The 25,195-nt window shown below is 43.1% G+C and overlaps 2 protein-coding genes across 2 annotated transcripts in view; one reads left to right on the top strand and one right to left on the bottom strand.

Moving 5' to 3' along the window:
- The window catches only part of CELF2 (CUGBP Elav-like family member 2), a 685,040-nt gene that overhangs the window by 578,143 nt on the left and 81,702 nt on the right, over positions 1-25,195 (bottom strand). The gene's annotated exons all lie outside the window — the stretch shown is intronic.
- Positions 17,696-25,195, top strand: part of LOC127040090 (uncharacterized) — a 117,753-nt gene continuing 110,253 nt past the window's right edge. The window contains exon 1 of the mRNA XM_050933857.1: positions 17,696-17,852. The gene's annotated coding sequence lies outside the window, so the exon portion shown is untranslated. The remainder of the gene's footprint in view (positions 17,853-25,195) is intronic.

The following is a 25,195-nucleotide window of genomic DNA, read 5'->3' as shown; positions in this document are numbered from 1 at the left end:
TTTAAGTAGAGTCCAACAGCCCTGCTGTCAAAGGGTCAAATCTAGCACTGGTTGGAAATATTCTTCCCCTCTCCCTTATGGACAATGTTTGATGAAAATGAAAAAAAAATAATTCTCATCCAAAAATTCCATAGAAAGTTTTGACTTTTTGGCAAAAAAAATCAACCAAAAACTTTTAGTCAAAAATTGAATATTTCTATTTGGAAATGCTAGCGCAGGGCCTCATGGGAGTTGAAGTTCAGGTGTCTCATGCCTCCATTTTCTATGAGCCAGGTTCACAGGCTGGATTCTCTCTCCCATAATGAACCATGGACTCCCTCTCTTATAGACTCATAGACTCTAGGACTGGAAGGGACCTCGAGAGGTCATCGAGTCCAGTCCCCTGCCTCTCTTGTTGAGCAACCACGATGTATTATGGGCATCCATGCCTATGAGGTATCACAACAGATGTAGTTTGACTGGGGAGCCCAATCCGTAGAAGAGAATGGGAGCATAAGGCAGTGGCATTTTCCTATTGATTTTGTTTTTCAATAAACTTTAAACTTTTTTCAAAATATTTCATTGAACTAAAATCCCAATTTTCACTGAAAAAAAACCAGTTTTGACAGAAATTTTTCTACCAGACCTAATCAAGACTGCACCCACATTTGTAGTGGAAGAGTCAGTGCAGTGGGAAGTGCTGACCTTTTGAGGTTGGAGCAGGGAGGAGAGGAAATCTGGGAGGTGCCGTGGGGAAGCTGATGTCAGGAATATGTTGGAGGTGGAGACCTGAAGTTCATTCAGTGGTGAGGGTTAATACCTTGGAGTCAGATTTGCTGCAGTTGACAGTTCATTAGAGAAGAGCAGGGAGATGAATTAGGAGCAGCATTTTTTTAGGGTGGATGTACAAGAACTCAGGGTCAGAGGGGAGATCAGGACTGCGAGATGGGAAGCAAAAAGGAGGAGAAGTGAATAATAAGATAATTCAGAAATCAGTTCTTGTGGAAGATAACCCTCTGCCCCTCCTGCCCTTTTCTCTCATACAACCCTAGATCCAACCCCAACCCCATTACCCACTGTTTCTCCTTCCCTCACAGCTTCCTAAATGGACCACTTATTGCATGTTTCCTAGTACTCTGGGGCTTCCGCATTACTCATACCCCAGAATTCACTGTGTGCCCCTCAAAAAGTACCTCGGAGCACGTGGGACTGCTCAGGCCATAAATAATGGCTTTAATAACTGACTGATATATTGTATTAAAGCATGCACAAAAAGAAAGCTAATGCCAAGTAATGAAGTTCTAACATTTCTACATTTCCTTTTATTAATATAAGATACTTAAAAACAAAATTAATTCAGCACTCATGAAATGGACAGGACTTGAGATATCAGTGCTTATTTACCACCTACAGCATAGGCAGCAGCAGAGCAAGCTCCCCCCGTCCCATACCTCAAGCTTTTTCGGAAGGACCATCTCTATGAGCACAATGGTTCAGATTCAGCCCCATTTAGTTCAAGATCTCTCTGTTGAGGCTACAAAGACTTCAGAGATGGATTCTGAGATGTGGGCAGTAGTCTAGTACGAACTGGTTGGGAATTAACTTGCCTCGCAGAAGCCGAAAAGGCAATCAGGTGGTTGGTAACACTCTTTAAATGTCTGTCCACCTGAATTCTAACCAATAACATAGGAGGTGAATAGCTCCTTTTATACTCTTACTAATCTTTTAAGTCATCTAGTTCTCTGCACAAATTTGCTTTAAGAAATACACAAAAATCTATTATTTGACTTTTATTGCCAGATATTTGTAGTCTAGATCTTGGTGCTCATATAGATTTGTGAAGAGTGGTTAAAATATTAAAATACAAATATAAATAGGTAATTACAATCCATATTCAACATACATACAAAAATCTGCAAATTAATTTACAGAACAAAGCATGTTATAATAGGCTGTCAATATATTCAATTTTAAAATATATCACGTCCAATCAAAGAATGCTACCTAAGGGATTACACTGTCTGAACTCCTCAATAAAACAGCAACCTTTAGATGTATTAAATATTACATTTGAAAAAAAAATCAGAAGAAAGAATGAAAATCTATAGCTAAGAGAAACAAGCCCAGAGGGAGAATTCAAGATCTGTTTATGTGTAATTGGGTTTTTCTCTGTGACAGCTAGCAGAGCCGCCTTACATGCATGAGATTGTTAATCACATGAATCTAAATGCTGCTAACTGCTTTAAGATTTACAGCCTTTGGTCTGGTTTTACTGCATTTAGTCCATACATTACCCAATACAAATTCATCCAGGCACACGTGGGTCCGGAAAAGTAACATAAGCTCGTATGAATGAACTATCTCGAATGATGAAACCCCGGTACCCCAAGTGCTATTGTGTACCAAGCTGTAATTTAAGCAGAGAGAGCCTGTAAATTATACTGCTAATCAATAAAACAGCCAACACATTTTACAATTTGGTACAGGCACGCAAGCGTGCCAGATAAATGAAAATCAATTTGGACAGATAAAACTCAGCATCACCATTTTATTCTGGATCATTTCAGGACCAATATTTCCATTCTAGGTTATTGCACATTAGAGAAGTGTCTACCGGAGCTGAAAATCAGCAGCCCTGTGAAATATTTTTATATTGCAAATCACCTCTCCTCCCAAACCATCCCTTCTCCTTCACTACTGATACTACAGTCATCCTCCCCATTGCCCAAGCTTACAACCTTGAGGTGATTTTTTAATGTCCCCCTTCCTTCTTCCCTTTAATGTCCAAGCAGTCATCAAGTTCTGCCAGCTCTTCTCCACAATTTCTTAAAATTCCAACCTTTCCTTTTCATTCCTGCAGTTAAAATATGCATCCATTGTTTGCTTCTCTCCTACTTCAACCTCCTGATTTCTGAACTCCCTGACTTTCCTCTTGATGCCCTTTGATCCACTCAAAATGCCGTTGCTAACTCCAGATCATGTTTCCACCGAAGTCAATAGCAGAATCCCATTGACTTCTATGGAATCTAGATCAGATCTCACATCACTCTGTCTTTTGAATTTGGCCTTCTGTGTCAAGTTCAAATTTCTATCCTCCCCTTCTAAATGCAGTTCTGCAGCTATTTAGAACTCTTTTGTCATTTCTGATTACTTCCTTTCCCAATTCTGCCAACAAATCCCACCTCATCTCTTCCATTGCCTTCTACTCTCACATTCCAGTCCTCACGCCTTTCCCCCATGCTATTCCCTGTGTGCCTACCTCTCTCCTCTGAAATTCCTTCTGGGGACTCTCTACTTCTGGGAAGCTCAAATGCTCCATCCTTCCAAACCATCAAAGGAATAGATGAAAAAGGTAATTCTCAATTGACTGACCCTTACGTCGAAGCCTGACAGCGTATATTCATTGCTTGTGTAGTTAGATTGTAAACTCATCAGAACAGGGGCCATATGGTCCTCACAGCCCCTCAGTTCCCACTGGCAAACGGTTCACTGCCACATAACAGCAATTCCCATCAAGACTGATAAACTCATTATGCACAACACATTGGTATTTAGCTATAAAGAATGTCGTGTAGGGTATCAAATTAAAATGTCATAATGGTCATCATCGGCATTGTGATGTATGTCTGGGTGTTAAGTAAAAAGTTGTAAGTGTATACTACAAATATGTTTAAAACCAAGTAACCAAGCTGGGTTGATCAACAAGTCTTCCCTGGACAAAAGAATGTTAATTTACCTGTCTGCCTTGGTACCTGTTGTGAATGAAGCATCATGAAGCCAACACAAAGGACACTTCATTTGCATTTTAAGTCATCAGAAAAAGTTAACAGGAAAAAAAACATGTATCAGAGGAATAAGAAAACAGCCTGGGGTCAGCTCACTGGAGCACAAGCAGTTGGGGAGAAAAAGTTATCTGAGGATATACTTCAAAAGAACACATTTCAAAGTTTACTTGACTATTAGAAGGGGAACGAACCCCTTTGTTATCGATCAGAGAGGAACAAAGAGGTCAGAGCTCTTTGAATTCTGTGAAAGATGGATTACCAACCACGTTGGGTGGGTAATGCTGAAAGGTTGCTTAAGATAAAAAACATAGCTTAGTCAAGGATTGTGTTGTATTACATTTTAGACACTAGGAATCATGATTATACTTTTGTTTTATCTGTAACCATTTATATTTCTATTATCTCTGCTCAGTGTCACTTAAATCTCTGTTCCTTAATATAACAGCACTGAGATGAAATACATTTATAATAAACCAAGAATAAGTTTATTAAGAAAGTAAGATGTGACTATTTAGCTGAGCCAACCGGCTGTTGTGTATACTGTCTCTTTGGAGACAGTAGACGTAGTAATTTCTGTGAGTGATCAGTGATGGGCACTGGGTGCTGCAGGAAGACGCTTCAGGAGAGTTTGGGAACTGAAGTATGTGAAAGATTAACCTGCAAGACAAAATTAGGACAGATGGAGTCCTAATGAGTTGTTTGGCTGGCTAACAGATTGGTGTGGCAAGGGGCAGTCACCCAGTTTAGAATCAACAAATTCCACTTTTGCTAAGGCAGAGGAGGTTACAGGATGACTTACAGTTCTGGATGCTCTGAGAAAGTGTTACAGGACATATATTCTGTCTCTTGTGCTCAGGTACTGAGAATGTCCTCAGAGCTAATGAATAGATACTAAATAACAATATTCCTAGTGGCTAAAATAGGGAATAGGAGTCAGAAAATGTGAGTTCTGTTCTAGAGATAGATGGATGCTTTTCTGTTTACTTGTGGAACTCCTTACCTGAGGAGGTTGTGAAGGCTAGGACTATAACAGCATTTAAAAGAGAACTGGATAAATTCATGGTGGTTAAGTCCATAAATGGCTATTAGCCAGGATGGGTAAGGAATGGTGTCCCTAGCCTCTGTTTGTCAGAGGATGGAGATGGATGGCAGGAGAGAGATCACTTGATCATTGCCTGTTAGGTTCTCTCCCTCTGGGGCACCTGACATTGGCCACTGTCGGTAGACAGATACTGGGCTAGATGGACCTTTGGTCTGACCCAGTATGGCTGTTCTTATGTTCTAAGGCACTGGACCAGCACTTGGAAGACCTGGGTTCACATCCTGCTTCTACCACAGACTTCCTATCTGACCTTAGGAAAATCTCTTAATCTCTTGGTACCTCAGTTTTCTATCTATAAAATGGGGGAAAAAAACTTCCCCATCACACAGGGGTGTGTGCATATAATATAATTTATATATAATTTATTAATGTTGGGGAGGTACTCGCATTCTACAGGGAGGGGGGGCCATATAAGAATTAATTTCCATGCCTCAGTTTCCCCCTGTATAAAATTGAGATAATAATGATTGCTTCCACTTTACAAAGGATGAATATAGGCAAATAACACAGGAATGCAGAGGCAAAATTAGAAAAGCAAAGGCACAAAATGAACTCAAACTAGCTATGGGAATAAAGGGAAACAAGAAGACTTTTTATCAATACATTAGAAGCAAGAGGAAGACTAAGGACAGGGTAGGCCCACTGCTCAATGAGGAGGGGGAAACAGTAACGGGAGACTTGGAAATGGCAGAGATGCTTAATGACTTCTTCGTTTCGGTCTTCACTGAGAAGTCTGAAGGAATGTCTAGTATAGTGAATGCTTACGGGAAGAGGGTAGATTTAGAAGAGAAAATAAGGAAAGAGCAAGTAAAAAATCACTTAGAAAAGTTAGATGCTTGCAAGTCACCAGGGCCTGATGAAAAGCATCCTAGAATACTCAAGGAGTTAATAGAAGAGGTATCTGAGCCTCTAGCTATTATCTTTGGGAAATCATGAGAGATAGGGGAGATTCCAGAAGACTGGAAGGGGGCAAATATAGTGCCCATCTATAAAAAGGGAAATAAAAACAACCCAGGAAACTACAGACCAGTTAGTTTAACTTCTGTGCCAGGGAAGATAATGGAGCAGGTAATCAAAGAAATCATCTGCAAACACTTGGAAGGTGGTAAGGTGATAGGGAATAGCCAGCATGGATTTGTAAAGAACAAATCGTGTCAAACTAATCTGATAGCGTTCTTTGATAGGATAACGAGCCTTGTGGATAAGGGAGAAGCGGTGGATGTGATATACCTAGACTTTAGTAAGGCATTTGATACAGTCTCGCATGATATTCTTATAGATAAGCTAGGAAAGTACAGTTTAGATGGGGCTACTATAAGGTGGGTGCATAACTGGCTGGATAACTGTACTCAGAGAGTAGTTGTTAATGGCTCCCAATCCTGCTGGAAAGGTATAACAAGTGGGGTTCTGCAGGGGTCTGTTTTGGGACCGGTTCTGTTCAATATCTTCATCAACGATTTAGATGTTGGCATAGAAAGTACGCTTATTAAGTTTGCGGACGATACCAAACTGGGAGGGATTGCAACTGCTTTGGAGGACAGGGTCAACATTCAAAATGATCTGGACAAATTGGAGAAATGGTCTGAGGTAAACAGGATGAAGTTCAATAAAGATAAATGCAAAGTGCTCCACTTAGGAAGGAACAATCAGTTTCACACATACAGAATGGGAAGAGACTGTCTAGGAAGGAGTATGGCAGAAAGAGATCTAGGGTTCATAGTGGACCACAAGCTTAATATGAGTCAACAGTGTGATACTGTTGCAAAAAAAGCAAACATGATTCTGGGATGCATTAACAGGTGTGTTGTAAACAAGACACGAGAAGTCATTCTTCCGCTTTACTCTGCGCTGGTTAGGCCTCAACTGGAGTATTGTGTCCAGTTCTGGGCACCGCATTTCAAGAAAGATGTGGAGAAATTGGAGAGGGTCCAGAGAAGAGCAACAAGAATGATTAAAGGTCTTGAGAACATGACCTATGAAGGAAGGCTGAAGGAATTGGGTTTGTTTAGTTTGGAAAAGAGAAGACTGAGAGGGGACATGATAGCAGTTTTCAGGTATCTAAAAGGGTGTCATCAGGAGGAGGGAGAAAACTTGTTCACCTTAGCCTCCAATGATAGAACAAGAAACAATGGGCTTAAACTGCAGCAAGGGAGATTTAGATTGGACATTAGGAAAAAGTTCCTAACTGTCAGGGTAGTTAAACCCTGGAATAGATTGCCTAGGGAAGTTGTGGAATCTCCATCTCTGGAGATATTTAAGAGTAGGTTAGATAAATGTCTATTAGGGATGGTCTAGACGGTATTTGGTCCTGCCATGAGGGCAGGGGACTGGACTCGATGACCTCTCGAGGTCCCTTCCAGTCCTAGAGTCTATGAGTCTATGAGTCTACAAGGGGCTTAACTGGTGTTTGTGAAGATCTGAGATCCTCAGAAGAAAGACATTATTGTATGTAATGTAAGTAAAAGGTACACAAGGCCCTATGCAAATGCTAAGCCCATTAACACAAAGTGAAAACTGTGTTAATTTCAATTTTTTAATTTCACCTTAAAGTATCTAATTTGTCACAGTGCAATTTAAAACAACACACTGATTCAACTGAAATCAATTAAGGACTAATTAGAAACCAAAGAGAGTTTACATTGTATAAACATGTCCCAATCCTTTAATGCAATCAATTAATGAAATAAATCCAAAAGCTGCCTTGATCAAACTAGGCAGCAGGCTGTCAGCTCTCTGTTAGCTATTTTTGATTTCACAGCACATAATATGTTCTCTAGTTAGCTCTGATTTAGAACTGGACATTTATACTAGAGCCCATGGCAGGCTGGATGCCAGAATTTCAAAGCTAGTTAACAAACATCTTAGTCTATCTGGGCCCAGAATTGATAACTTTGCCTATGTTGCTTTTATTATCATGGCCCATGGTGGGAAAAAAAAAAAAACCTTTAGAAATGATTTCTCGGTTTGGGACCCTATGAGTTCCATGAGATGATGAAAAAAAAAAATCCTAGGGATAGGTGAACTGGTCTGCTAGGACAAAACAAGTATCGACAGCAGTCTGAAACGAAAACAATTTTGTGGCAGAATCAAAACTCCCAGCCTTGTCAAGTATATCATAGAGAGCTGTAGCCTCATTATGCGATGTCAATGCACCTCAGGTCTAACCCTGAGGGACCACTTCTAGGCATCATGCTAGAGTTTCATACATTTAATGACCTCATTTTTGATAGTCTCATGTGCTGAGACTATCAAAAATGGTGTTGAGGAGAGATCCCTGGAAATTAGAGGTGGAAAAAGACTTCTTCTAGTTTAGCTAATCCATAAAAATAATTAATAATAGTAAACTCTGGAATAGGCTTCTAAGGGATGTTGTGGAATCCCCATCACTGGAGGTTTTAAAAGAACAGGTTAGGCAAACACTTGTCAGGGATGGTCTAGGTCTACTTGGTCCAGCCTCATTATGGGGGGCTGGACTGACATGTCCAGGTCCCTTCCAGCCCTACATTTCTGTGACTCTATGGTTCTATGATTTCCTGGCCAATTTAAGAATGTCCCCTGCAGTATATATTCTAGTGTTTTGTCCAGTCCGGTACAATAGCCCAAGCAATGGGTTCCCAAGAACTATTCCACAGTTTAATAGACCTCAGTGTTAGGAACTTGCCTGATATTCAGCCCAAATGTTCATTTATCATTTACATTGCATGATTCCTTTTAATACCCTTGACCACCCTGAACAATTCCTCTCCCCTTCATTGTTCAATTGTCAGCTAAATTACTATTGGAAAACATTTGCTGAGAGTCCAGATGAATCACACAATCAGAAATTAGATATGAAAAAATCCTATTAAGTCATCTAATAAAGTGCATATTAAAGAAATTGTATGGAAGACAGTAAGTGTGCTTCTTTCTTTATCAGAATAATGAATAATTATATCCATATTTAACCTAGCAGTGACTATTGATGGGTTATTTGCTTAGGAAAACGCACAATGTGTAACAAACCTGCATGATGTAAACAGTTAATGATGAGCTAAATACTTGGCCCAGAACTTTTGGTTCTTCAGCTCCACACATTTATAATTGGATAATAGTTTCTATGCAGATTTTTCCTTTGTTTCAATCTGCTCAGGTTTTCAATCCCTGAATCTTGGTTTGACTTACATGTTCAAACACACCCTCAATTATAGATGGTTAAAAAAAGGTCTGGGAATGTCAAAGTTATTTTAATTCCACAAGTTCAGAAAAAGAACATTTTGTTGTTTAGTCAAAAATTTTAACATTTTAATGGAAATGCCCATTTGTTCCATTACAGGTTTTTTTAAAGATTTTCCTGAGTGGTTTTTTTCCTTCCTTCTCTCCATTCACCCTTTCTCTGTTTTTCTCCACTTTCCATCTGACTACTGAAAAAGCAGAAAACAAGAAAAAAAAAAAGGGATAAAATTGCCAAACCCCCCCCCCCGTAATTGCACCTCACATAACCATATTTTTTTCTTTTCCAATTTTGTGAAAGAAACAGAAAAATTCTGAGGGAAAAAAACCCTGTTTTTTTGAGTATATTTCCTACTTAGGAAAAAAAGGCATCTTTGAATAAAAGATTTTTTGTTAAAAAAAATAATCATCCAACTCTAACCAAAATATTTATGCAAAACAGTCAAAACCATTGAATTTCACTTGGCTTTGGGTCAAAACCACGTGAAATGACAAATCCTGCAGTACTTCAGTGAAAAACCAGAAATTGGCCCAAGGTGCACAAACCTCACGCTTGTAATGTGCCCAGTTCAGATTTGTAACAAATCCAAAACCAAGCAAATCTCATATGATTTCATTAGAAACGTTTGACACAGCTGTAATATACACCCAAATAGAGTAAAGAGCTACTTTTAAGTGATTGGGGGGAGACCAAAATCATACAGAGTGAATCTGAAACTCTGTGAGGGCCAATAGTCAGCTGACCCTCAACCTGGGCTCAGTTATCATCTCTTTACATCCCTTGACCTTGTCTAGACTCTCTGCTCTTGGGCAAGTTCACTGTAACTGCTGAGAATTGGGCTCACTCCTGGGTCTGAGTCCAATTACCTCCAGTCCCAGGCATGTTCCTCAAGTCCCGCTACAGGACACAGACAGGGAGCAGGCATCCAGAGCCTCTATCCGCTGCAATTTCTGCCTGCGCTAAACACAGAGGGAAGGACAGGCAGGGGGGACGGATGGGGACGAAGGGGGAAGGAAGGCTAGTCACTGTCTTGGGCTGGGCTCCCCAGCAGCCTCTCATAGCTTCTCCTCTTGGAAAATCCCCTCTCCCCACCCCTACTCTTCCTCCCCACCCTTGTGGCCAGCTTCACCTTTGTAGCACTTGCTCTTCAACTGTGTCTAATTGGCCCTGCTTGAGCGCAGTGATGCTTCTTAGGCTTGCTGTCCGTGGGATGGGGGCATGGCCCAAGCACTCACTCCCCTTTATTCATAGACGATTCTAAACTCACACCCCTTGCTTTGGGGAGGAGAACCCTCCCAAGTGTCGGTGGAAGCTTGCTTTGAATGGGGAGGGTCAGGGAGAGTCTGCGCAGAGGAGGAAGTTGGCATGGGGGGCCTTCCTGTGGGAGATCCATTAAGCCCATGGGGGGATAAACTGATATTTTCTCCCATCACTTAACGGGGGAATCCCTGGCCAAGCACAGGCTCCTTATTGCCTCCTACAGATGTGGGTGGGGAGGTTTTGGCCTGACCTGATTGTAATGTTACAGGCAGAGATGGAAGAACTGGGTTTGTCAGTCAGTCAGAGACACCCAGGCAGATTGGGGCCCCTATGTAGAGAGTGAACTCCAGGGGAGATAGCAACAGCCAGGGTCAAGTGGCTGAGCTGGTCTCTTGCAGTGAAGAGAGGAGGCTGGAGCTCACTGAGTCTAAGAAGGGGCAGTAAGCTCTACTCAGCATCAGAATAGGCCTTTCCCCGCGCGCAAGTGATTGGAGCATACTGTCCCCTAACACGACACCGGCCCCCACATGCGCCGCCTCAGCCCGCTGATGACGAGTGCAGGGGATGGGATGGGCTGAGATTCCTCCTCCAGCTATTTACCGCTGCAACTGCCATAACTTCTCCACTTCATGCATCTACCTCCAGGGCTAAGGCAGCTACGGAACTCAGCCCAGCCTGGCAGTCGGAGACATGCCCAGGGACAGAAACATAGATCAGCCTCCACAACACTTCCATTGTGGGGACTCTAACCCCTATTGCCCTGAACCCTCAGGCATCCTTTTGGGGGAGTCAGGAATCCACTCCAACATCTTTATCACCTCAACACGTAGCATCAGTCCCTCAGTCACCAAGGTGGGCACCTCCTTTCTTCTGGTGCAAGCTCACTGGGGCTATGTGCTCAGGCTTCCTGGCGAGGCCTGCCTCCCAACCCAAAGTTTAGACTCTTAGCCTGTGGTGTCACTCTGAAAGCCCAGGCACTCTTAGAGCGCTGGCAGCAGGAAGGAGCACTGGATTTCTTTCTAGCTAACCAGGGCTCTGTGTAGGTGTAGAGGCCAGGGTAGTGTGTTGACAGACACAAAGAGCCATGCCTTAAGCAGCAACTAGAGAACTCCCTGAACATGTTTCTACCTTTATTACACTCCTCCCCGCACCATAAATCTTGGTCCTCTCTGGTAACTGTGAGGGTCTAGGAGCTCTATAACCATGGCTGTGTGCTCATCCCACCTGGTCCCCTCACCAGGTTTTGGAGAGAGGACCAGATCTCACAGCACTGCTGCTGATCTGTGGAGTGCAGGCTGCACATGCTACAAGGAAGAATCTGCCTCCACAAAAATAGATATGCATTTTTTTTAGGGGCCTGTGACTTGTTTAATTTTACTCACTACAGTGCCTGTCCACTATATTTACTTCTAATGGAATTCATCCCAGTGCAGAAAGACTACATAAGGTTGTATGCACCACTGACACTTGTAACTGATGGCGTAAGTGGGCCATTATACCTGTTGTGGGCCCACTGCAGTGGGGGTGAAGTTCACACTTAGGCTAAGCCATTTGGGAATAATGTAATCATGACCAAACAAAATGCAATGTTTGCACCACCTGCCAAAAGCATGAGTGACAGCCACCATCTTGGTTGACACATTAGGCACTGAACCAGGGCTCTCCACAGCTAAAAGCATGAGTCTCTACAGCTAGAGAGCCAGATGCTGCAGCTGGGGGCTGTAACAGATTCACATCCTCTGTAAATCGGGCCCAGAAGGAGACATGGAACATACATAGACCACTGGGTTGGACCTGTCCGATGTCCTTTTCCTTCCCTCTGTTTCTGAGGCCTCCTTTGCTCGTTAATCATTAATCAGGAAAAACAGTGTCATGATTAAGGCACTACACAATGGGACTCCGGAGATCTGATTGCAATTTCTGGCTCTGCCAGAAACATCTTCTGTGACTTTGGGCAAGCCACTTAATCACTCTGTGCCTCAGATGCCTAACTGTGACATCAAAACTGTTATTTATTTGTATGATCACCTAATGGCTCAAGCATGATCCCAATCCTGTTGTGGTAGGTGCTGCACAGACATATAAGACACAATAATACTTCCCGTCCTCGCAGCAGGGTTGTAAAGGTAAATCCATAATAACTTGCAAGGCATGCAGATAATGAAAGTTGTATGCTTTTAAGCAGAGATCACCCTTTTAGGAGTCACAGGCAAAACTTAATGTATTAACAGTTGCCCCCTCTAAACAAAAATATGCAATATCGTATGAGTGTGTTACACATACTGGATCTGATCCAAAAGCTACTGAAATCAATAAAAGTCTTTACGTTGACTTCAGTGGGCTCAGGATCAGGCCCACTATGCATGTAATTTGCACATGCAAATAGTACATATGAATATACAAGGTATATGCTAAACAAACCTCTGTTGGGTAAGGAGAGAGACATATATACAACAGAACTCCTCAGATCTGGAGTAATGTCTTTTTCTGTCTGAAATGCAAAGCACATCTATGATATTATACAAATAAGCACATATAGAATGTTTAGGTTTACGTCTTTATTAAGAGTAGATGTGATTTGCTTAAGCTGATGAAAGAGAAAGAGATGTATATATGTACAGATACATTAACGTATTAAATTACTTTTTAGGTGCACATCCTAAAACGTAAATTCCAATTTACCAATCCATCTTCTTCCAGACTCTGTCCAATATTCCACTTGTAGTGAAAAATCCAGAAATCATTATCCAGCCTTCAATCAGTGGCTTACACAGCAGGGCAACTTGCTTTATCTTAATACTAAGATAGTGACTGGCAAGAGCAATAACACTGAGATAAGACTGGATTCATATCGCTCCTTGTCAACATTCTTGGCACACTGCTTGTTTTTTATTCTTGAATAGAGACTCAATCAATCCTACCTCACAAAATTACTTGTGGCAGTGCCTGGAATGTTGTAGCGACTTTAATGATATATCAGCTTTAGAGGTATTGGACTTTTATAACTTTTTACAGAACCCTCTCCAGTGCAGTAAGTTTCTTTTAACACAACAGGGAAACATATTTTATGAAGAGGCCTCTCATCATTAAAGTCACATGTGAAAGATATTTTGTCATTGTTGCCTTTGCTTGTAAGAGTGCAATTGTAATGTACTTGCCTTGTATGTGACGCTGCCCTCTAGCTGATAACCTGGAAAGCGAGAAAGAGACCTACTTCCAGTGTTATCTTAGGGTATGTCTACACTACCCGCTGGATCGGCGGGCAGCAATTGATCCAGCGGGGATCGATTTATTGCATCTAGTCTAGATGCGATAAATCGACCCCCAAGCCCTCTCTTGTCGACTCCTGCACTCCAGCGCCGTGAGAGGCACAAGCAGAGTCAACAGGGGAGTGGCAGTAGTTGACTCACCATGGTGAAGACACCATGGTAAGTCAATCTAAGTACGTTGACTTCAGCTATGTTATTCACGTAGCTGAAGATGCGTAACTTAGATCGACTCCCCACCCCAGTATAGACCAAGCCTTAATGAGTTCTCCTTTATCTCAGCCGGCAGAGGCTTATGTTATATAGAGTTGGAGAGCCATTTATTATTTATACTACAGTAGCAATGACAGATACCAACAGAGATCAGCATACCATCACGCTAGGTGCTGTACAAATATAAGATATTTTTTGTCTGTTTTGTTCACAGCAGAAACTAAGGAACTTGCCTAAAAGAGCACAGCAGGGAACAATAAAACCCAGTTCTCCTGACTCTCAGTCCAGTGCCATGTCCCTGCTTCCTAAATGTTTTTAGCTAGGAATATGCACAAATTACTTCATTTAATACATTTAAATGAGTTTGCGACAGTAGGGACACACACGCACACACACGCTTCATATGCTGGTTTTAGTGTAGATTTCATTTAGCCTTTTGTTGTATATGTTCACTGTATATTTGTTAATAAAAATAATCTAAAAGAAATGTCTTCTTGACATTTTGGTGGTTTGAAAATCATCTGAAAGCACAATAAGAGTCATTAGAAAAAAATAAAAAATATGATGCAGAGTTTACTCTTCATAATTAAACAATAAGAGTACAGTATATAGTTTCATACATCCATTGTAAATACTAAATTAAGAAGCCTAGATGAAATGTCAGAAGCTTTTCTTATGAGTTCATATCAGCAGTATGATTATCATATTGATTCTGCATATCAATGAGATACTATCACACAGTGTTTATTCTTCACCCAATTGCTTTCTTGAATATAATAAAATTAAATCCAATATGATATTAACTGTAAACACACGATGATATTATACGTAAATATCCATTTAAAAACCTCTCAGCTTATTGATATTCAAATGCTTTCTCCAAGTGTAATGTTGCAAATTACAATAATATATTTTTCAACCTTCATCTCAGTACTGGAATTCAAAAGAGGATAATCTTTTTCCATTCCTTTCCATAATATTGTATTATTTATGCAGAAGAACATGCAAATAGTAAGTCTTTTCTGCATAAACTATGCTTTTTAGTAGATCTCTTCCGATTGGTCTCAAGGAAAAAAATGTGCAGTACATTCTAAACCAGTCTTGAGCAAATTGGACTTTGGGTAACTTCATTCTGTCCTACACAATTTCAAGTGGATGCAGTATTCCTCGCTGTATTTTATGGGTTTGGAGGGCCACTTATTGTTTGTAGTGCAGTAGAATCAAGAAGTCCAAACCCAGATCAGACCATTAGATCTTGATTGTGACTTGAACTATGCAGATTTTGGATCCAGTGGCATATAAATAAGCAGGAACTGTATGCTTTCAGATAGGTGTCTAAGTCCCAACTTCATGTGAGTTGGTGCGGTTTACCACCCTGGCTGAGAGATAGGCTGAAAGCCACAATCTACTCCCTTCTTACCTGGTTTCCTAAATAGCTGTGTGATTCACTGCCATATCCTGATTTTAATATTATTCCCACAAAAGTAAAATGAAATATATTGAATAAAACATATGTGGTGTGCCAAATTATATGTGCATTATTCATTTGAAATGTATGATCTACACTGACTTTTCAGCCATAGATGTAAATGTAATCAGCAGTATATAGACCCTGGAAATTTGTAAGTGGTCTGATTTATCATTGCTGTCTGAAGCCCAAATCTGAACAGCTTCAATGCCCAGGGTTGTTTGGATCTGAACTAGTTGAACTCCAATCCTCCACTAAACATCATCATCAAGTAGCGTTTCCTTCTGAACCTCTTTTTAAAGAAGCAACATGGTTACTTTCCTGGAGGAAATTTCCATAGCCCTGAAACAGTTTCTGACTGTAGCAACTCTCAAGAGCATCACACTGAACTTGCAGTGCAAGTTAAAAATAAATAAATAAAGTAGGTAAAGAAGAACCTTTCAAAGTTCATGCTGTATTTCACCTGACTAGCACTAAAAAAAGATTAAGAGAGGAGCCTAATGCCATGATAAAAAAATACACACAAAGGACCTAGCAGCCCAGAGATCAGGGCTGGCCAGCGTCAGGCACCTTGCATGACACCCACATAACTGACAGTCCATTCATGCCTTGTCATGGCCCAGCTGAGATATTAGTATCAGTATGAGGCTGTTGCGGTGCCTGCTCTGTCCCTTCTCTTGCTGCTCCCACTGCCCCTGCTGGTGTCTGGCTAGAAGAGCAGAAGTGAGCTTGGGGAGGCAGCAATGGGGACGTACAGCCTAGAGAAGTTAAGAGAGCACTTGACCCACCAACACAAGGCACTCCTTATCCCCTCAAATATAGCCCACTACTAACTCTCTCCCATCAGCTGGCCCATGTAACCACCAATGGGCTCTCTCCACAAGCTCCTGCTGTCTCAGGCAACCTCTCACATCCCAACAATTCACTAGATTGCACCAGATACTCCCCACAAAGCCTTTCTCCAGGTTGCCAACACCCTTCTCTCTCCAGCCTAGCAGTTGCCCCATCTACTCCTTCACCTGTCTCAATGCCCCAGGGAACCTTCCCACTGTGTGATTCCGGTGTTCATATGAGGGATAGGCCTCTAACTCTCAGCCACATCTGCTCCCACTGGTTGGCGTACTGTGTTTTGGGAGGGATTCCATGACTTTCCTCCATATATGGAGCTTCTGAAAACTTGGCTGGTTTGTAGAGTGAAGGGATGATGACCGTCTCTTGTCCAATGTCAAGGACTGAACCGGGAACCTTCAGAGCTTAAGGTTGTAGCTAAAGAGACAGGTCATCTAGCTGGGGTCTATAACAGAGCCACATCTTCTGTAGATCAGGCAAGGAAGGAGATGTGATACTCACTGAACAATGGGTTACAAAAGTAATCTATATCTTCATCTATATGGTGCTAACTCCACTACCCATTGAAGCAGTTCCTTGAATGAAAATCCTATTTCCTAGATTTTCACAATATATGGGGAATAATTTTACCTGCAATTTGTTGTCCTCTTGACTGTTTTTCACATTTTGAAGCTATACAAAGCCATCTAGGCTTTTTCAGTACGGTTAACATGGCTGCAGAATGGATTTAAGTCAGTGTCTATTTGGATCAAAGGGTGCTGTTTTAAGTTGTCAGTAATGCTGTGCATCACATACTAAGCCCTCTCACATCTCCCTGTTTAAAAGGATTTGCAGCTAAAGCTGTTTCAAGTTCAGCGATATAGTCAGAGTTCAGGGACAAGAAACAACAATACGTTGGCACAAGATGGTAGAAGCCAAAATTTACAGGGAGATGCTTGTGAAGAGATTTTACTGAATCCTTATAAGGCCAGTGGCTGGTTCAAATAAGTCTGAGACCCCTTGATTAGAGTTCCTGGGCTGCAAGGGCCAAGGTTCAGTGTTTAACTTGAGCTTATTTCCACATCCTACCAGTCCCAGACTCATACACCTTGCCAGCTCTACAGATAGAAAGTTACAGGCCTACCATTGCCAGGTAGTTTCTGTAGAAACTGGGGAAAATGGCTGGTGGGGAGTTCCTGTTCAACATCAAAGGTGTTGATAGAAAAGGCCTAAAAATCAACAGGCCCAGGCCTGTATCTTCCTCTCTTTCCCTGGCTTTAGCCCAAAGAGGGGCCTAGGGATTTGAATAACAAGCAAAACCTGGGAATCCAGGACAAGACATGTATCTAGTCTCATTTAACCATGTCAGCTATTTACTAATTAGTCCGCTTGGCACAAAAGTTTATGCAGCTGTTTTCTCATGTATCCTCAAAGATATGTAATACCAAAGGTCAAGGTATGTACCTTATACTCCCTTCAAAATGATAAATGTATCCGCAACAGATGTATCTTGTATCCCCTTCCCCAAAATAATCATGTATTCTGTGTGACCTGTTATCTATAGGTCAGTATAATGACGTTTACTAAAGTTGTTTGTTACTGATTATAAAAGGGACTCATGTCCCCCATGTAAGGTGTGCTCTTCTCTGGCATTAGTCGAGAAGAAACACCCGCTCAGCTGAACGAAAATAAAGGTGTGGTACCCGTCTTCTTGTTCTCCGTGCCTCCTTGGTGTAATTAGGTAAGCTCCAGGGGGAAACGGGCCCTGTTTGGCCAACAGTGGGGGCGACAAAAAGGAGAGAAAAAAATTACCTCTTCCACAAAATTCAAGTTATCACCACAGGGCTCTGTCAGCACACATTAGATTGTCTTAGTCCCAGATTTGGACCTTAGCGTCCAAAATATGGGGGTTAGCATGAAAACCTTTAAGCTTAGTTACCTGCTTGGACCTGGTACCTGCTGCCACCACCCAAAAAATTAGAGTGTTTTGGGGCACTCTGGTCCCCCTGAAAAACCTTTCCTGGGGACCCCAAGACCCAAATCCCTTGAGTCTTACAACAAAGGGAAATAATCCTTTTTCCCTTCCCCCCTCCAGGTGCTCCTGGAGAGATACACAGACACAAGTTCTGTGAATCCAAACAGAGTGAATCTCCCTCTCTGTTCCCAATCCTGGAAACAAAAAGTACTTTCCTATTCCCCCAGAGGGAATGCAAAGTCAGGCTAGCAATTCAACACACAAATCTCCCCTTGATTTCTTCCTCCCACCAATTCCCTGGTGAGTACAGACTCAATTTCCCTGAAGTAAAGAAAAACTCCAACAGGTCTTAAAAGAAAGCTTTATATAAAAAGAAAGAAAAATAAGTACAAATGTTCTCTCTGTATTAAGATGATACAACACAGGGTCAATTGCTTAAAAGAATATTGAATAAACAGCCTTATTCAAAAAGAATACAAATCAAAGCACTCCAGCACTTATTCATGCAAATACCAAAGAAAAGAAACCATATAACTTACTATCTGATCTCTTTGTCCTTACACTTGGAAACAGAAGACTAGAAAGTAGAACTACTTCTCCAAAGCTCAGAGAAAGCAGGCAGCCAGAAAACAAAGACCTTAGACACTCAATTCCCTCCACCCAAAGTTGAAAAAATCCGGTTTCCTGATTGGTCCTCTGGTCAGGTGCTTCAGGTGAAAGAGACATTAACCCTTAGCTATCTGTTTATGACACGCCCCCCAAATTGCAGACAGTGGGGAAGCTCACTGGCGGCGATTTCCTTCTAGAACTTGAAAATAAACAGATTAATACAACACATACACCTTTACATATACTCCTAAGTATATAACTAACAGACTTTTACATTTTAAGAACACTTTTTAACTACTGAATTTTGGGAAACTCTCACGGGAGAGTGCATTAGCTACTTTGTTAGAAGCTCCTGTGATGTGTTGAATTTCAAAATCAAAATTTTGGAGAGCTAAACTCCAACGAAGAAGTTTTTTGTTGTTCCCCTTGGCAGTATGAAGCCACTTTAGCGCAGCATGGTCAGTTTGTAGTTGGAACCGCCGTCCCCAAACATATGGGCGTAGCTTTTCCAGGGCGTACACAATGGCATAGCATTTCTTTTCACTGACTGACCAGTGACTTTCCCTCTCAGACAGTTTCTTGCTGAGAAACACGACAGGATGGAAGTTGTGATCTGTTGCTTCCTGCATGAGCACTGCTCCTATACCACGCTCAGATGCATCTGTGGTTACTAGGAATGGCTTGTCAAAATCCGGGGCCCTGAGCACAGGGTCCGACATGAGCGTTGCCTTAAGTTGGGTAAAGGCCTTTTGACACTCATTAGTCCACTTAACTGCATTTGGCTGGGTTTTTTTGGTCAGGTCGGTCAGTGGGGCAGCGATTTGGCTGTAGTGTGGTACAAATCGCCTGTAGTATCCGGCCAAGCCTAAGAAGGATTGGACCTGCTTCTTGGACCGTGGGACAGGCCACTTTTGGATAGCATCCACCTTGGCCTGTAGGGGGTTTATGGTTCCTTGACCCACCTGGTGCCCCAGGTAAGTCACTCTGTTTTGGCCTATTTGACACTTTTTGGCCTTAACAGTTAGTTCTGCCTGCCTGATGCGCTCAAAGACCTTTTCCAGGTGTAGTAGGTGTTCGGGCCAGGAGTTTGAAAAAATGGCCACATCATCGAGGTAGGCAACTGCAAATTCTCCCAGTCCAGCTAGTAGACCATTTACCAGCCTCTGGAAGGTGGCGGGTGCATTTCGAAGGCCGAAAGGAAGGACATTGAATTCATACACCCCCGCATGGGTGACGAATGCTGACCTCTCCTTGGCAGGTTTATCTAGCGGTACTTGCCAGTACCCCTTGGTTAAGTCTATTGTAGAGATGAACTGGGCACGTCCCAACTTTTCCAATAGCTTATCGGTACGTGGCATTGGATAGTTGTCCGGACGAGTTACAGCATTTAGCTTACGGTAGTCCACGCAAAAGCGTATTTCCCCATCTGGTTTGGGTACCAGAACCACTGGAGATGCCCATGCACTGGTAGATGAGCGGATTATACCCATCTGTAGCATGTTCTGGATCTTCCGTTCTATAGCAGCTTGGGCATGAGGAGACACTCGGTAGGGTGGGGTTCTGATTGGGTGAGCATTACCTGTATCAATGGAGTGGTATGCCCGTTCAGTTCGTCCTGGGGTGGCTGAGAACAATGGGGCGAAGCTAGTGCACAGCTCCTTGATTTGTTGCCGCTGCAGACGTTCCAGGGTGGTTGAGAGGTTGACCTCTTCCACGCCACCGTCTTTTTTCCCGTCGTAGTAGATACCGTCAGGCCACTCAGCATCCTTTTCCTGGACTGTAAACTGACAAACCTGTAAGTCTCTGGAATAGAAAGGCTTGAGAGAATTAACATGGTACACTTTAGGCTTTAGTGAGGAATTGGGAAATGCTATGAGGTAGTTTACAGCTCCCAGGCGCTCTTGGACCGTGAATGGCCCTTCCCATGAGGCTTCCATCTTATGGGCCTGTTGCGCCTTCAAGACCATAACCTGGTCTCCTACCTTGAAGGACCGATCTCTGGCATGTCTGTCATACCAGGCCTTTTGCTCTTCTTGAGCATCCTGTAGGTTCTCTTTAGCAAGGGCTAAAGAGTGTCGGAGGGTGCTTTGTAGGTTGCTTACAAAGTCCAGCATGTTAGTTCCTGGAGAAGGCGTAAACCCCTCCCATTGCTGCTTCACCAACTGTAATGGCCCCTTAACCTCGTGACCATACACAAGTTCAAATGGTGAAAACCCTAAACTGGGATGTGGTACAGCCCTGTAGGCAAACAGCAACTGCTGCAACACTAGGTCCCAATTATTGGAGAATTCGTTGATGAATTTTCGTATCATGGCCCCCAAAGTTCCATTGAACCTTTCCACCAGGCCATTGGTTTGATGGTGGTATGGGGTGGCAACCAAGTGATTCACCCCATGAGTTTCCCACAGTTTTTCCATGGTCCCTGCCAGGAAATTAGACCCTGAATCTGTAAGGATGTCGGAGGGCCAACCTACCCTGGCAAAGATGTCTGTTAGGGCCAGGCACACAGTGTTAGCCCTGGTGTTGCCTAGAGCTACTGCTTCCGGCCATCGGGTAGCAAAGTCCACTAAAGTCAGTACGTACTGCTTTCCTCTGGGCGTCTTTTTTGGGAAAGGGCCCAGAATATCCACAGCTACTCGCTGAAATGGGACCTCAATTATGGGGAGTGGCTGGAGAGGGGCCTTGACCTCGTCTTGAGGCTTTCCCACTCTTTGGCATACCTCACAAGACCGGACATACTTGGCAACATCCTTGCCCATCCCCTCCCAGTGGAAGGACTTCCCCAACCGGTCTTTGGTTCTGTTCACCCCAGCATGGCCACTGGGATGATCATGGGCTAAGCTTAAGAGCTTCTCCCGGTACTTAGTTGGAACCACCAACTGTTTTTGCGGCTGCCATTCTTCCCGGTGTCCACCAGAAAGAATTTCCTTGTATAAAAGTCCTTGGTCTATAACAAACCGGGATCGATTAGAAGAGCTGAGAGGCGGTGGGGTGCTCCGGGCCACCGCCCAAGCTTTCTGAAGGCTGTCATCCGCTTCCTGCTCAGCCTGGAACTGTTCCCTTGAGGCTGGGGTCACCAGTTCTTCCTCAGACTGTGGACTTGGGCTTGGTCCCTCTGGAAGCGATGTAGGTGATGGGGTTGTTTCCGTTGCTGGTGAACCGCTCTCCGCTGGTGCACCTGAGGGTATTTTAGGCTCTGGCTGAGCCTTTTGGGTATGGTTGTCTTTTGCTTCTGCCAGTTCTGGCTCGCTGGCGCCCTCTGGCGTTGAGTTTGAAGATGGGGTTGCACTTGCTGGTGCTGGTTGCTGTTCCAGTTCCGGGCCTGGGACTGGAGATGCTGTGGCTGTTTCAGTGGTAGGCATGGAATCTGGGTCCACTACCTCTGTCTGGGTCTCTGGTAACACAGACGGGGCCTCTGTGGACGGTTCAGGAACAGGAATGGGTCTGGAAGCTTGCCTGGTTTGGCTACGTGTAACCATTCCCACTCTCTTGGCCCGCCTCACCTGGTTGGCCAAGTCTTCCCCCAGTAGCATGGGGATAGGATAATTGTCATAGACTGCAAAAGTCCACATTCCTGACCAGCCTTTGTACTGGACAGGCAGTTGAGCTGTAGGCAAGTCTACAGCTTGTGACATGAAGGGGTAAATTGTAACTTTGGCCTTTGGGTTGATGAATTTGGGGTCAACGAAGGATTGGTGGATAGCTGACACTTGTGCCCCCGTGTCTCTCCACGCAGTAACCTTCTTTCCGCCCACTCTCAAATTTTCCCTTCGCTCCAAGGGTATTTGAGAGGCATCCGGGCCTGGGGATCTTTGGTGTGATGGTGGTGTAATGAATTGCACTCGCATGGTGTTCTTGGGACACTTGGCCTTGATATGTCCCAGTTCATTACACTTAAAGCATCTTCCATCTGATGGGTCACTGGGCCGAGGTGAGTTACTGGAGACTGGTGAGGTTGAAGGGTAGGGTATCTGTGGCTTTACTTGGGTGGTATGTGGGGTCTTTGGCTGTCCTCGGTTGTAGGGTTTATGGTCTGTGTGCCCCCTGGGGTAATCGTTCCCCTTGACAGTAGCTTTCTTGCTTTCTGCCAGTTCCATCCATTTGGCTCCAATCTCCCCCGCCTCAGCGATATTTTTGGGGTTTCCATCTTGTATGTATCGTGTGATGTCTTCAGGAACACCATCCAAGAACTGCTCCATTTGTATGAGGAGGTTCAGTTCTTCCAAGGTTTGAATGTTGTTTCCTGTTAGCCAGGCCTCATAGTTTTTTGCAATGTAGTAGGCGTGTTTGGGAAATGACACCTCTGGTTTCCACTTTTGGGTTCTGAAGCGCCGACGGGCATGATCTGGGGTTATCCCCATCCTGTATCTGGCCTTGGTTAGAAAAAAGTTTATAGTCATTCATTTGGTGTTTAGGCATTTCAGCTGCCACCTCTGCTAAAGGTCCACTGAGCTGTGACCTCAATTCTACCATGTACTGGTCTTCGGGAATGCTGTACCCAAGACAGGCTCTTTCAAAATTTTCCAAGAAGGCCTCGGTGTCATCACCTGCCTTGTAGGTGGGAAATTTTCTGTGCTGTGGAGCAATATTTGGTGCCGGGTTGTTAGGGTTGGCTGGCACAGGCAGCCCAGCTTTTGCCAACTCCAGTTCATGTTTTCTCTGTTTTTCCTTCTCTTCATTCTCTTTTTGTTGTTTTTCCATTTCTCGGTGGTGGGCCGCCTCCTCTTCTTCTTGCTTCCTTCTGTGGGCCAACTCATCTTCTGCTTGTTTCCTTCGGTAGGCCATCTCTTCTTCTTCTAGTTTTCTTTTGTGTGCTGCCTCTTTGATCTGTTCTTCTCTTTCTTTCATCTCCATCTCTTTTTGTTTTATTTCCAGTTGTTGCCTGTGTTCAGCTTCTTTGATTTGTTCTTCGGCGCCAATTTTTGCCTTAGAAGTCATGGTTCCTGTTTTCTTGTGTTGGGGTGCCCTCCGGTGTTTATCTTCTGAACTGCAGGTTCTCTGTTGCCTCCTGAAGTCTGCCTAGCAACAGTGCCTTTAGTTAATTTTCCTTTTCTCTCTCTAGCTAATGTTCAATGAAGGGAAACCAGAAAAACCACTTTATTTGCATGCATATAAGTGCCGGTACTTGCCTCCTAATGGGAGGGCTATTGCATGACAAAAGACCCTTAACATGCAACCACAAACTGCGAGAGAGAGCAGAAAAAAAAATTCTCTCTGGTTCCCTTTTAAAACCAACTGCTTCTCTCTGCTAAAAAGCCCTTAGCAGAGAAAAGAAAAATATAATATTTCTACTGGCTTCTGGGTTCTGTCTATCTCCCACCAGCTGCCACTCATGTAATAACCTTAGTCCCAGATTTGGACCTTAGCGTCCAAAATATGGGGGTTAGCATGAAAACCTTTAAGCTTAGTTACCTGCTTGGACCTGGTACCTGCTGCCACCACCCAAAAAATTAGAGTGTTTTGGGGCACTCTGGTCCCCCTGAAAAACCTTTCCTGGGGACCCCAAGACCCAAATCCCTTGAGTCTCACAACAAAGGGAAATAATCCTTTTTCCCTTCCCCCCTCCAGGTGCTCCTGGAGAGATACACAGACACAAGTTCTGTGAATCCAAACAGAGTGAATCTCCCTCTCTGTTCCCAATCCTGGAAACAAAAAGTACTTTCCTATTCCCCCAGAGGGAATGCAAAGTCAGGCTAGCAATCCAACACACAAATCTCCCCTTGATTTCTTCCTCCCACCAATTCCCTGGTGAGTACAGACTCAATTTCCCTGAAGTAAAGAAAAACTCCAACAGGTCTTAAAAGAAAGCTTTATATAAAAAGAAAGAAAAATAAGTACAAATGTTCTCTCTGTATTAAGATGATACAACACAGGGTCAATTGCTTAAAAGAATATTGAATAAACAGCCTTATTCAAAAAGAATACAAATCAAAGCACTCCAGCACTTATTCATGCAAATACCAAAGAAAAGAAACCATATAACTTACTATCTGATCTCTTTGTCCTTACACTTGGAAACAGAAGACTAGAAAGTAGAACTACTTCTCCAAAGCTCAGAGAAAGCAGGCAGGCAGAAAACAAAGACCTTAGACACTCAATTCCCTCCACCCAAAGTTGAAAAAATCCGGTTTCCTGATTGGTCCTCTGGTCAGGTGCTTCAGGTGAAAGAGACATTAACCCTTAGCTATCTGTTTATGACAGTGCTCCATACAATACAGTGCAGGAGTGCAACCAGCAAACATCACACAGTGTCTCAACCTGTCCCTAGGAGACAATTGCAGTTGGAGACCAGGTTGCATTGCATGGACTGCCCCTAATATTTGCTATTATGTGAGGGACTGCATACATATATATTACAGAAAGGATGATCTTGTGGTTTGGGCAATAGCTTCAGAGGACCTGGGTTCAGCTATCTCCTGCACCAGCTTTCCTGCATGACCATAGGCAAGTCACTTAGTCTCTCTGTGCCATATTTCTCCATCTGTAGAATGGGGGCAATA

This window comes from Gopherus flavomarginatus, chromosome 1 (assembly GCF_025201925.1).
Source record: "Gopherus flavomarginatus isolate rGopFla2 chromosome 1, rGopFla2.mat.asm, whole genome shotgun sequence".
Classification (NCBI taxonomy): domain Eukaryota; kingdom Metazoa; phylum Chordata; order Testudines; family Testudinidae; genus Gopherus; species Gopherus flavomarginatus.
Note: the sequence above shows the minus strand (reverse complement) of the source record. Positions and strands in the feature narration are given on the sequence as shown.